This window comes from Dromiciops gliroides, chromosome 6 (genome assembly GCF_019393635.1).
Source record: "Dromiciops gliroides isolate mDroGli1 chromosome 6, mDroGli1.pri, whole genome shotgun sequence".
In the NCBI taxonomy this organism is placed as follows: domain Eukaryota; kingdom Metazoa; phylum Chordata; class Mammalia; order Microbiotheria; family Microbiotheriidae; genus Dromiciops; species Dromiciops gliroides.
The window spans coordinates 104,887,245-104,899,663 of record NC_057866.1 but is presented as its reverse complement, the minus strand read 5'-3'; the positions used below and the strand labels follow the sequence as shown (position 1 = coordinate 104,899,663).

General features: G+C 36.8%; 1 pseudogene; it reads left to right on the top strand.

The window, feature by feature from the left end:
• The first annotated feature begins 9,275 nt into the window (after positions 1–9,275).
• On the top strand, positions 9,276–9,953 carry LOC122732051 (annotated as a pseudogene).
• Positions 9,954–12,419: the final 2,466 nt, after the last annotated feature.

Below are 12,419 nucleotides of genomic sequence, written 5' to 3'. Positions count from 1 at the left end.
ATGGAGGAATACCTGCACAAAGCTGAAATGCCACATATGAGGGCAATTTGACTGGAACAAGAGAAGGTGTAAAAAAGGAATGATATGAAGTAAGGCTGGGAATGTACATACGCTTCTTGGGTTTAAGTTTCCTGGGTTCCGAAGTCTATGCCAGTGGAGGAAAAAGACTAGCTAGTCTTCCCAAGTTGGAAAGGTTTCAAACATGGGTTTGGTTACAGTGTCTTTAGTTTGAGAACTAGCTTGTCTGAGCCCTACCACCAATGCTTATGTGGAAGATTAGTAGAGGCTTGAGCTGGCAGGTGTGTTGCTGCCAGAGAATCCTGGGTATGCAAATTAAGCTAACCAGTAAAAATAGCTCCTATATCCTGTTTCCTGTTTGTTCCTGACTTTTATTCTGATTTTGATCTGACTCCTTTGTTCCATTTTCCCTTAGATTCATTTCCTGGATCTGTCTAATCAGAAAACCATGCGTTAAAGCCTCAGTTCTAGTGGGCATGAAAGTCATGACATCACCGTCCGATGTCACAGTCTTCTTTGAGAATGAAGGACAAACAGACAGACAATTCTCATAAACTAACACACTCTCTGAGCCATCTTTTGGTTGCTTGGTAATGGCTCCCAGTCCCACCGGCTTGTATGTCCCTATTGACTGTGAAAATCTGAATGAACCCTTTGGTAGGAGAGCCCCCAGTAGACATTTTAAGATTCCCTTCTCTCTTTTACACACTGTACTTTTAAGAAAAGAGCTTCAGTCCCTCTTGGAATTTGCCAGACTCCAGGTTTTAACTGGCTGCTATTTAGGGAGAAAGAGGTTAGCTTCACGTGTAGTCATAATGTTTCCCAGGGGCCAACTATGCCATTCTGACCAATCAGAAAAATTATCTGGGTGTCTGATCCCAATGAAATTGCACTATCAACTCCAATTCTAAAAACTCCTTAATGGCCAAGCCAAAATTATCTTGATAATTTCTGACTTAATGGGGCTTATTCTAAAATGTTTGATACAAAGATAATGGAAATAAGCCCCCTTACTGGAGAACTTTGAGCCTGTTGCCACAGAATGCAGAGAAATCTTAGGAAATACATTCTAGGCAGAGACTGCCAATTGGTAGCTTTGGCATCATAGACAGAGGTTGGGCTCAGCTATTAACAAAACCCAAGTCAAACATAAGTTCATCCCTTTTTTTAATGAAGATCCAATAAAATGAAAAAGAGTGACAAAATCTTATGATCTGTTGTTTCCAAGACACTATGAATGAGGGGCAGGGGCAAATCCCAGAAGGTGGAGTTTACCACAGGAGGAACCAAAACAAGACCAAATATTGTCAGCTTCCCCAACTCAAAAATATATCAGGAGACAGTGCCTGACCTTGGCACAGAACTCTAATTCAAGAATAAATATGGAGGCAGCTAGGTGGCGCAGTGGATAGAGTACCGGCCCTGGATTCAGGAGGACCTGAGTTCAAATCTGGCCTCAGACACTTAACACTTACTAGCTGTGTGACCCTGGGCAAGTCACTTAACCCCAATTGCCTCACCAAAAAAAAAAAAAAAAAAGAATAAATGTGGAGATGAGTACATCAAAGAAAACACTAAGTAGCATGAAAAATTATTGCAGATCTAAAGATATTCCCAAACAAGGAGTTAAATAAATCCCAAACAACTTCAAGCTGTTTCTGTGTTTTTTTTTTTTTTTTGTGGGGCAATGGGGGTCAAGTGACTTGCCCAGCGTCACACAGCTAGTAAGTGTCAAGTGTCTGAGGCCGGATTTGAACTCAGGTACTCCTGAATCCAGGGCTAGTGCTTTATCCACTGCCCACCTAGCTGCCTCTCAAGCTGTTTCTGAAAGGAAAAAAATGGGTTTTCCACAGTGTCTACAAAGAAGAATTAGGTCTACCTAGAAGAAATAAAGCAAGATTAAAAATGAAATAAAAGCTAAAGAGAAAAAAATTAGGTGAACAAATAACCCATAAGAAAAGGTAGTGAACCTTCCCCAAGTAATGCACTTCCTGAAAACTAATGTAACAAAATGGAACTTTCATAAAGAGGAATATTTACTTCAAAAGATAATTATAGGGGGCAGCTAGGTGGTGCAGTGGATAAAGCACCGGCCCTGGATTCAGCAGGACCTGAGTTCAAATCCAGCCTCAGACACTTGACACTTACTAGCTCTGTGATCCTGGGCAAATCACTTAACCCTCATTGCACTGCAAAAACCAAACCAAACCAAACCAAAAAATATAATTATAAATATATAAACTCTTTGCAACACGTGGTATGCATTATCTTCATATTCCTCTGTAACACCTCGGTCTCTGGTGAGGGGAAGGGGATTTGATTCATAGATTAGCTCAGTTCTCTTAGACACTGTCTCCATTCTGGGCCTAAAATTCACCTTGGGTTCAAGTTTCAGATAACCTGACTTCTCAATATTTTCATGCCTTGTGGTTGCACAATCTCACTTTCAATCCTGACTCCAAGGTCATTATAGTTCGAACTCTCAATCTGTGAGAATCACCTCTGGTGCATAAAATGTTGAACGAACTACAAGGAGCAAAACGAACACCTTCAGGCCCATTTCTTGGAGCTTGGGTAAAAGAGAGAGAAGCAGGGGAAGGCAAGTTTCTCCCTTTTCACTGTCATCTACACTGGGTGCAGAAACTTTGAACACAAACAAAGGATAGTGGAAAAAAGGACAAGTAGAGCTTGGTGCCTCTACTCGTAATGCAATGGCAGTTGGGGAATCATATGGATGCATATGGATATAATTGTATATTATTATTTCATAAAAATGATAAAAGACACAATTACAGAAAATCTTTTTAGAAATAACCATTGTGTGAATTAGTTTTGCTAGATTATGTTTATTTGTTAGGATTTTTTTTTCCTTCTCAGTTTTTAATGGGGGAGTTTGGGGAGAAAGGGAAGGCTAGAAACAGTGCTAACAAAAAGGGGAAAGACTGAAATATTTTTTAAAATGCGCAGAAGAGAAAAAAATAAATTCATAATGAAACTGAGATAAACAAGATAATTTTGAAAGTAATGTGTGAGATTATATATATTTAAAAATAGGTGGTATGGCCCTACCTGCTATGATTTCTAGCTATGCCTTTGGTCACCATTTCTTGAATAAAATTAAACATGAGAAAAAAATGGGTGGTATGAAAAGAAGGGAAAAGGACCTATTTCTTCAAAAATATTTATAGCAGCTCTTTTTGTGGTGGCTAAGATTTGGAATTCAAAGGGATGCCCATCAAATGGAGAATGGCTAAATAAACTGTGCTATATGATTGTAATGGAATATTATTGTGCTATAATAAATGACAAGTAGGATAATTTCAGAAAGTCCTGGAAAGACTTACATGAACTGATGCATAGTAAAGTGAATAGAACCAGGAGAACATTGTACATAGTACACAGTTCGATGAAGAACTATGAATGACTTAGCAATTCTCAGCAATACAATGAACCAAGACAATCCCAAAGGATTAATGATGAAGCAAACTATCTGCCTCCAGAGAAAGAACTGATATTGATTGAATACAGAGCAAAACACCCTATTTTCTTACTTTTTTTGTTATTTTTTCTTTTATTTTAGCCTTCTTATATAAAATTACTAATATGGAAATAATTTACATAATTGCACACCTATATTTGATTGCTTACCATCTCAGGAAGGTGAGAAGTATGGATGGGAGAGAGAATAGAATTTAGAACTCAAAACTTTATTTTATTTTATTTTTTTGTGTGGGGCAATGAGGGTTAAGTGACTTGTCTAGGGTCACACAGCTAGTAAGTGTCAAGTGTCTGAGGCCAGATTTGAACTCAGGTACTCCTGAATCCAGGGCTGGTGGTTTATCCACTGCGCCACCTAGCTACCCAGAACTCAAAACTTTAAATAAAAATGTTAAAAAATTGAAAAAACAGGTGGTATGAAATGGAGATTTACAATTTCTTATACGTATTTTTATGTTCTGATGTATATATTGAAATGCTCTTTTTTGGAGGTCTTCAGAATAAAAAAATGAAATGAAAACAATTTTAAGTGTACATGAAGATTATATTATCAAAAACAATACTAATTCTAGAAAAAATAAGCAAAAATAGATTTTAAAAAGCCATAACTATCAAAAGGATCACTTAAATTGAATGATATTGCTTATAGAATTTTGAAGTGTAAAAAGCTTTATTCACTGGGAGAAGTATTAATGTTATCTGCAACCACTAATGTGGTTGAAAAGGTGTTTTGTGAATTACATACAAATGAATGAATGAAACAAAAGTATGTGTTGTATGCATAGGTCCTTTTCCCTTTTTTTTTTTTTTTAATCTCTTGAGAATATAGACCTAGTTGTGGCCAAAGGGTATGCACAGTTTGATAAGTCATTTGGGTGTAGTTCTAAATTGCTCTCCAGAATGTTTGGATCAGTTCACAACCCCACTAGCAATGCATTAGTGTCCCAATTCCCTCCACCACTCCATCCCCCCTCCCCCCAGCATTTATCATTTTCTCTTTCTGTCACATTAGCCAATCTGAAACGTGTGAGAGATAGTACTTCAGAGTTGTTTTAATTTGTATTTATCTAATCAGTAGTTATTTGAAGCATTTTTCATATGATTATAAATAGCTTTGATTTCTTCTGAAAACTGCTTTTTCATATCCTTTGACCATTTATCAATTGGAGAAAGACTTGTGTTCTTATAAATTTGTTAGCTGACTTAAATGCAGTATAAGCCAGTTATCTTTATTTTATGTGATCTTTAAAATTGTTCTATAAATATATATAAAACATGGATTGGTTGCTATTATTATTGTTGTTGCTGTTTTTGTTTTTGCAGGGCAATGAGGGTTAAGTGACTTACTCAGGGTCACACAGCTAGTAAGTGTCAAGTGTTTGAGTCTAAATTTGAACTCAGGTCCTCCTGAATCCAGGGCCTGTGCTTTATCTACTGTGCCACCTAGCTGCCCCTGTTGCTATTCTTTTTTTCTTTTTTTTTTTTTTAGGCAATTGGGGTTAAGTGACTTGCCCAGGGTCACACAGCTAGTAAGTGTTAAGTGTCTGAGGCCAGATTTGAACTCAGGTCCTCCTGAATCCAGGGCCGGTGCTCTATCCACTGCGCCATCTAGCTGCCCCTGTTGCTATTATTTTTAACCTCTTCCACTGATCTATTTTAGCCAGTAACAGTTTTGATAATCACTATTTTATAATATAATTTGAGATGAGGAATATAAATTCCTCTTCCTTTTTGCTTTTTCATAATTTCATAATATTCTTGACTTTTTGTTCTTCCATGTTGATTTTGTTATCCTTTTATTTAATTTCACAAATTATTCTGGCAGTATTGTGATCAGCATACTGTCAAATGTACAGACTAATTTGGGAAGTGTTGTCATCCTTATTTCATTAGATCAGCCAGCATGGTATTTTGGGTAGAGGGCTGAGCTTGTTAGGAAGATCTGGAGTCAAAGCCTTCCTCTGATTCAAACTGTGTGACTCCAGTCAAGTCACTTAACTTCTATGGACTTTAATTTCCTCATCTGTAATATGAAAATTTAGATTCAATTACTGTTAAAGTCCTTTTTAGCTATAAATATGTGATCCTATGAAGAACATTGAATATCTCTTTAATTACACTGGACAACAACAAAAAGAGTTGTTACTCCTATAAAAATAGGTGAACTATATAGCTTTTTTTTCTGTGTGTATGTGAGCACACAGATGCTGATTTAAAATATGGTTTCAGATTTTGTCTATTGTCATAGAAACCATGGTTTTATATTACTAAAAATAATTTTCACTAAACAAAATATTGATTGCTTAAGTCAGCTAACATCTAGTGATGATTTCTTTTTTAGTTTGCCTGTGGAATCTCTCTCTACAATATCTAATAGTAGTCAGCCACTATGCTTTGAATCCACTTGTCCTGGTATTGTTTCCCCATTATAGTGATTTCTCTGTAGAAGAATTAACCATGCTCATTAATGACAATATGCAGATTTTAGGGAAAGAAGGTAAAATGTGGATCTAAGAGGCAGATCGTGAGTGACTATAACTTCAATGCTTTGAGAAAATTCTTGGTGATATTCTGTCTTGTAGTTTCCCAAGAAATTTTGGGTAACTTCAAAAATTATTTCCATGCAACTCCTTAAACTTAATTCAATTCTTATTCAAATGTTTGTCATTCATTATCTCATCTCTCTTATTTGATAATGCATAAATATCCCTTCTTTGGTTTTAGCCTTACTGATTCTTGGAAATTCATTTTTCAGATTTAAAAAACAGATACCATTTTGACACATCACCTTGACAAAAATTTGATGTGAAATATTAATAAGAAAGCTTTTTCAAGATCAACCAGAGTTTAATTTATTATATTTTTCTATCCTAGAATCTGTTTCTTTGAGGCCAGTGTTTTTAGAGTAGCATATCTTTTCTGTTTCTGCTATTCCATTCACAAACAAAGCAGCAGTACTCAATATCTTCAGTCTGTGAGGCTACTAAAAGAACAATCATTTTCAGAGCCATACAGATGCCAAGAATACTTTTTCTATTTTGTGTTCCTTAAGAGAAGTTTCATGTTTTACTTTCGTGCCCCCCTCTCCCTGTCCTCTTATTTTATTTTCCAGTCTTCTTGCCCTTCTCCTAACTTCACCCTGATTTCCAATGAGAAAGCAAGAAAAACAAAACTATTACAAACATGTATAGTTAATAAAAACAATTTTCCCCATTGCCTATGTCCTAAAAATATTTGTCTCATTATTCATTCTGAATCATTCACTTCTTTATCAGGAGGTGAATAGTGTAATTCATCATTAGTTCTCTGGAATCCTGGTTGATCATTACACTGATAAGTTCTTGGTGCTCTGAATACAGCAGTATTCCATCACATTTCACCTCCTCTGATTCCCATCCTTTGCCATCCCAAATAGTGCTATAGATATTTTTGTACATTTTAAAATGTTTCACTTGGGAGTTATCCTTCTCTTACTCTGCCTTCCCTCTAATCCCCATCCTTCTCCTTCCCTTTCCCTCCCATTTCTCTGTTGAGAAAAATATATTTTGGAACCCAACTGTGTTTATATATTCTTCCTTCTTTTGACCAGTTTAGAGGAGAGTGAGGTTCAAGTGTCAGCTGCCTATCCCTTCCTCCTTGCTTGTATAGAAGTCTACTTGTGCATCCTCATTATGTGAGATAATTTCTCTAGCTTTTCTTTTTCCCCCTCTCCAGTGTATTCCTCTTCTGCTTTCTTTTCATTCATTCATTCATTTTTTTTTTTAAAGATCATCAATATATAACAGAACCCCTTGCAGGATTTATCTAACTGGACTCATTCTATGAACTCTGATGATGACAGGGATCAGAGAAAGCTCAGTCCTCTATCACTGTTCATTCATGTTTACTTTTTATGTTTCTCTTCACTTATGCTTGAACTTCAAAGTGTGCTCTTTTCATAAAGAATGCTTGGAAGTCCTCTGTTTCATTAAAGATCCATTTTCCCTTAGTAACATCATATTCAGTTTTTCTGGATAATTTATTCTTGGTCATAGACTCATTTACTTTGCCTTCTGGAATTCCATACCCCAAGTTCTCTGCTCCTTTATAGTGGTGGCTGCTAAATTATGTGTTGTGTAATTTAAGATTCTAAATGTGGATTCTAATCTGTTCCCCCAGTTTTGGGGGAAACTGACTAAAATCACTGATAAAAGGAGTTTAGGTTTTTAAGGGTTTATTGAAAAATAGAAAGAAAAAGATTGAGAACAGAATTTCAACAGCCTGGCATTCCTATCTTTCCTCAAATTTCCTGTGAAGTCCTCTGCCGCCACCATCAAGTCAGGAACCCAAAAGACAGAGAGCTCTCCGTGCAGGCCCTCTTTCCTCCTTCCTGTCTCCTCCCAGAATATAGGAGGCTCCTCAAGTTGATTGGCTTGTAGCCTTGATAGACAGCACCCATGAGCAAACGTCACTTCCTGATGCCAAGGAAAAGCCACATGGCCTTGCCCTCTGAGTCATTTTCCTCATGGCGGAGCTTTCCCACAGCAAGTCTCCAGTAGGTGGCATCATTCCAATCATTACAGTGTGATCCTGACTGTGGCTCCTCAGTTGAATTCTTTCTTTCTGACTGCTTTCAGTATTTTTCCTTTGTTTTGTTTTTGTTTTTGCCAGGCAATGAGGGTTAAGTGATTTGCCCAGGGTCACACAGTTAGTAAGTGTCAAGTGTCTGAGGCTGGATTTGAACTTAGGTTCTCCTGAATCCAGGGCCAGTGCTTTATCCACTGCGCCACCAGCTGCCCCCCTAGTATTTTTCCTTTGACTTTGAAACTCTAGATTTTGGCATGATGTTCATGGGAGTTTTAATTTTGGGGTTTCTTTCAGGAGGAGACCAGTGGATTCCTTCTATATCCATTTTCCACTTGGGTTCTATGTTATCTGGGCAGTTTTCTTTTAAGATTTCTTGAAATATGGTATCTAGGGTGTTTTTTTTTGGCCATGGTGTTCAGATAACCTAGTGATTCTTAATTTCTTCTCCCATTATTTTTTGTTGTTGTTGTTGTCGTTGTTTTTTCCCCCCATTATGTTTTGCAACTTAGTTGTTTTTTATTAGATACCTTACATTTTCTCTGAAGTGTTGCTTGTAGATATTCTGGAGTCATTATCTCTTCCACATTTGTGCCTTAAGCATCCCTGCCACCATAAAAGCTCATATGGTGAAGGTCTTTTTTTGTTTGCCCATTTTTCAGCCTGCTTACTGACTTTGGACTTAAAAAGGAATATATTAATGTTGAAAGGAGAAAGGAGAGACAACTTACTATTTCACACAGTTGTGGTGGATGAGAATATACAAACATGGAGGAAGGGGTGCAGGCAGTGGATGTTAAATGAACCTTACCCTTCTGTGAAATGGACAAAGGATAGTTGAATACTCACAGTTTGATGTAGAAATATATAGAATCCCCCAGGAAAATATCATCATGAGCATCTTTATATTATTTTAAGGTTTGTAAAGCTCTGTATATATGCTAACAATTAATCTTCACAATGATCCTGTGAGGTAAGTGTTATTTTTATTCCCAATTTATAGATGAGGAAACTGAGGTAGATGAAGGTTAAATAATTTACCCAAGGTCATGCAGCTAGTGTTTGAACAGGATTTGAATTTTTTTTTTCCTGATTCCAAGTCTAGCATGCTTGCCTACTGTTCCACTTAGCTGCCAAGCACATAATAGATTGCTCACTCAGGTGGAGATGGAGACACTTCTGGAAAACCCATCACAATGGTTGCCCAAAGAAAACCTCAACTTCAATTCAAACTTGTATTTATTGGTGATGGAGGTATTGGACAAACCATATTGACTGAATTTGAGAAGTATGTAGCCACTTTAGTGTTTAGGTCCATACACTTGTGTTTCATACTAACAGAGGTTCTATTCATTTCAACATATGGGATAGATCTGGCCAAGAGAAATTTGGTTGTCTAAGAGATGATTGCTATATGCAAGTTCAGTGTCCCATTGTGTTTTATGCAATATCAAGAATTATTTATAATATACCTACCTGAAATGGAGATCTAGTAAGATTATGTGAAAATATTCCTATAGTGTTATGTGGCAACAAAGTGAAGATTAAGGAGAAAAAAGTCAAGGTGAAATCTGTTGTCTTCCAAAGGAAGAAAATTTTTTTTATATTATGACATTTCAGCCAAATTAACTATAACTTTGATAAGTCCTTCCTTTGTCTTGCAAGAAAATGTATTGGAGACCCTAATTTGGAGTTTGTTGCTGTACTTGCTTTTATATATCCAGAGATTGTTACAGACCCAGCACTCAGTACAGTATAAGCAAGACTTGTAGATTATTCAGACAACTGGGGTTCTTAATAAAGATAATGACTTTATGGTAATGAAGTTAGAGCTCAACATCAGAGGTCTAGTTTTACAGGTAACTATTCTATGATGTTTGTGGTACAGCTTGTTTGCCACTTTATCATACAACTGAGCAAAAGATGTACTTAATCTTTGAGATGCTGAAGGAAATGAATAGACTTTGGAGTGAATGGCAATTTAAAATACAAGTCATATTTTGGACTTCTGAATTTAGCTCATTTAGACCACAGTGACATCCCCCTTTAGTTGAGTCCCCATGTCTCTTCCATAAAACTGCTGCAGTGCTGTCACAATATTGGGTACAAAATCTTGTTTGTGACTGTCATTCTCTTTCCCTTCTTATTTAGGTCATAATAAGATTTTACTTCAAATGTATAAAAAAGAGAGAGAGAATAATACTGAGGAAGGAATAGTTACAAGGAAAACAAATTTCCTGATCCTCAAAGGAAGATTAAAAGGGGGTGAGGGTCAAAAAACAAAAGTTAAGACTAGAATGTATGAGGATAGCTTAGATTATGTCTTAGACAATTGGGGAATTGCTGAATAAATTGTAGCATATCAAAATGATCCAGGGGGCAGCTAAGTGGCACAGTGGATAAAGTTCTGGCTCTAGATTCAGGAGGACCTGAGTTCAAATTTGGCTTAACCCCAATTGCCTCACCCCCTCCCCCAAATGATCCATTTTACTTCCTATGATCTTTTCTATCTCTTGTTTGGTCATAAGTTCTTCCCTTATCCATAGATCTGACAGTAAAAATTTCCATACTCCCCTAATTTGGTTATGATATCATTCTTCTATGTCTAAATTATGTATCCATTTTGACCTTATCTTGGTATATGGTGTAAGATGTTGGTCTATGCCTCATTGCAGCCAAACTGTTTTCCAGTCTTCCCAGCAACTTTTGTCAAATAGTGTAACGATTGGAATGTTAAGGGCTAAAATTCTAGCTAAACTGTCTAAAATATCTAATGAGTGGTCGCCAATAAATTATAAGCTTTAGCAAGAGTTAGACTTTTAAGCATTTATTAAGGAGAATAAGAATTTGGTAAAGAGAGAAAAAGGCCTAGATTCCTATCTATTAAAGGGAGAGCACATTTCCAGCTCTGCTCTCCACCAGTCCAAAGGCAAGAGCATGAGACCGAGCCGCCAGTCTCTTCCTTCTTCCTCCCACTAGCCCGCGTCACTTCCTGACGCCAAAGAAAAGACTCCTGGTCTTGCCCTCAAAGACCTTTGCTTCATGGGCAGAACTCTTCTACAGTAAGTCTCCAGCAGGTGGCGTTATTCCAATCGTTACAGTTCCCCGCTTTGTTTCCTCAAGAAACGGTATGTTTCCTTGATGAAACAGTCAAAAATAACAGAATATAATAACCTATGCTTAACTAACAGTATGTTAATAACAATATAGAAAAGGGAGAGAGGAAAGTTTTGTCCAGAGGGGCAGTTTTTTGTCCTCATGAACTGATGCTTTGACATTGGTCTTGCAAAGGGAGGGCCTCTGCAGAGGGTACATGTTACAGATGGTGTATATTATAACAGAAAGAGAAAAGAGAAAAAAAAAAAAACAACAAAACCAAAACAAAACTGTTCATTTAAAGTCTCTAAAAGTCTTTTCTCAGATGTCCTCTAGGTGTAGTCATGGAATGGAAGTCTTTTCAGGGGTTGATGTGTGGATGCTGGTAATCAGCCAGGAAAATTTCCTACAAAATTGTGCTTAATACAACTTTAAAATAGCTTTGTCAATAATCAAATCAAACAATGAAAGTTCTCAAAAACATGTCTAAGGGAATACAGAATCTTAGTTGTTAACACATGAAACATACAATAAAACAAAAATTGAAACATTCTTTAAAATTATAATATTACTATAGTCCCCCCTTATGGAGGGTAATTGAGAAGACAATTGCTGCGATGTTAATTATTAAAAATAATTTTTATATTTGTTTCATCACTTTTTACATCATCTGCCTAATTATCCTCATGCCATTATGAGAAATTAAAAAATCTAATATAATTGGTAACAGGTGTCAAGGCCAAATTCAACACTGTATTTATCATGACACCTGAGATAATTATGGGGGTTACCATAAAAGAACAGAGAAATGATGGGATATGAGCATTCCCACACTTGAGCAATATATACTGCCCATGCAGTATGCCAGATTTAAAATAGGTGGATGGAATATATGTCCATGCCACCGAACATATTGGAGGAAACTGAGTCAGACTTAATCAGATGCATGGAATTGAGATGTCCATGGCATCAGGCATATAGGAGGGAGCATAGAAGCCAGGTGTAGAAATGAGATGGGTGGGATGAATACTTCCAGCTATCTGTACAATATTGTGGGGGAAAAGAGAATAAAATATTAAACCAAGAGAATCCAACCTCAACATTTGTCAAAAGCCGTTCCCTCGGCCATACCTTGACTTCATGCATGTCTCCCCTCATGTGACAGTTCAGTGTCTGCTCTTGCATGTATTCCTCTGGCCAACTGGCATCTGATAACTCAGAATAAAGGCAATTAATGTCTTAAA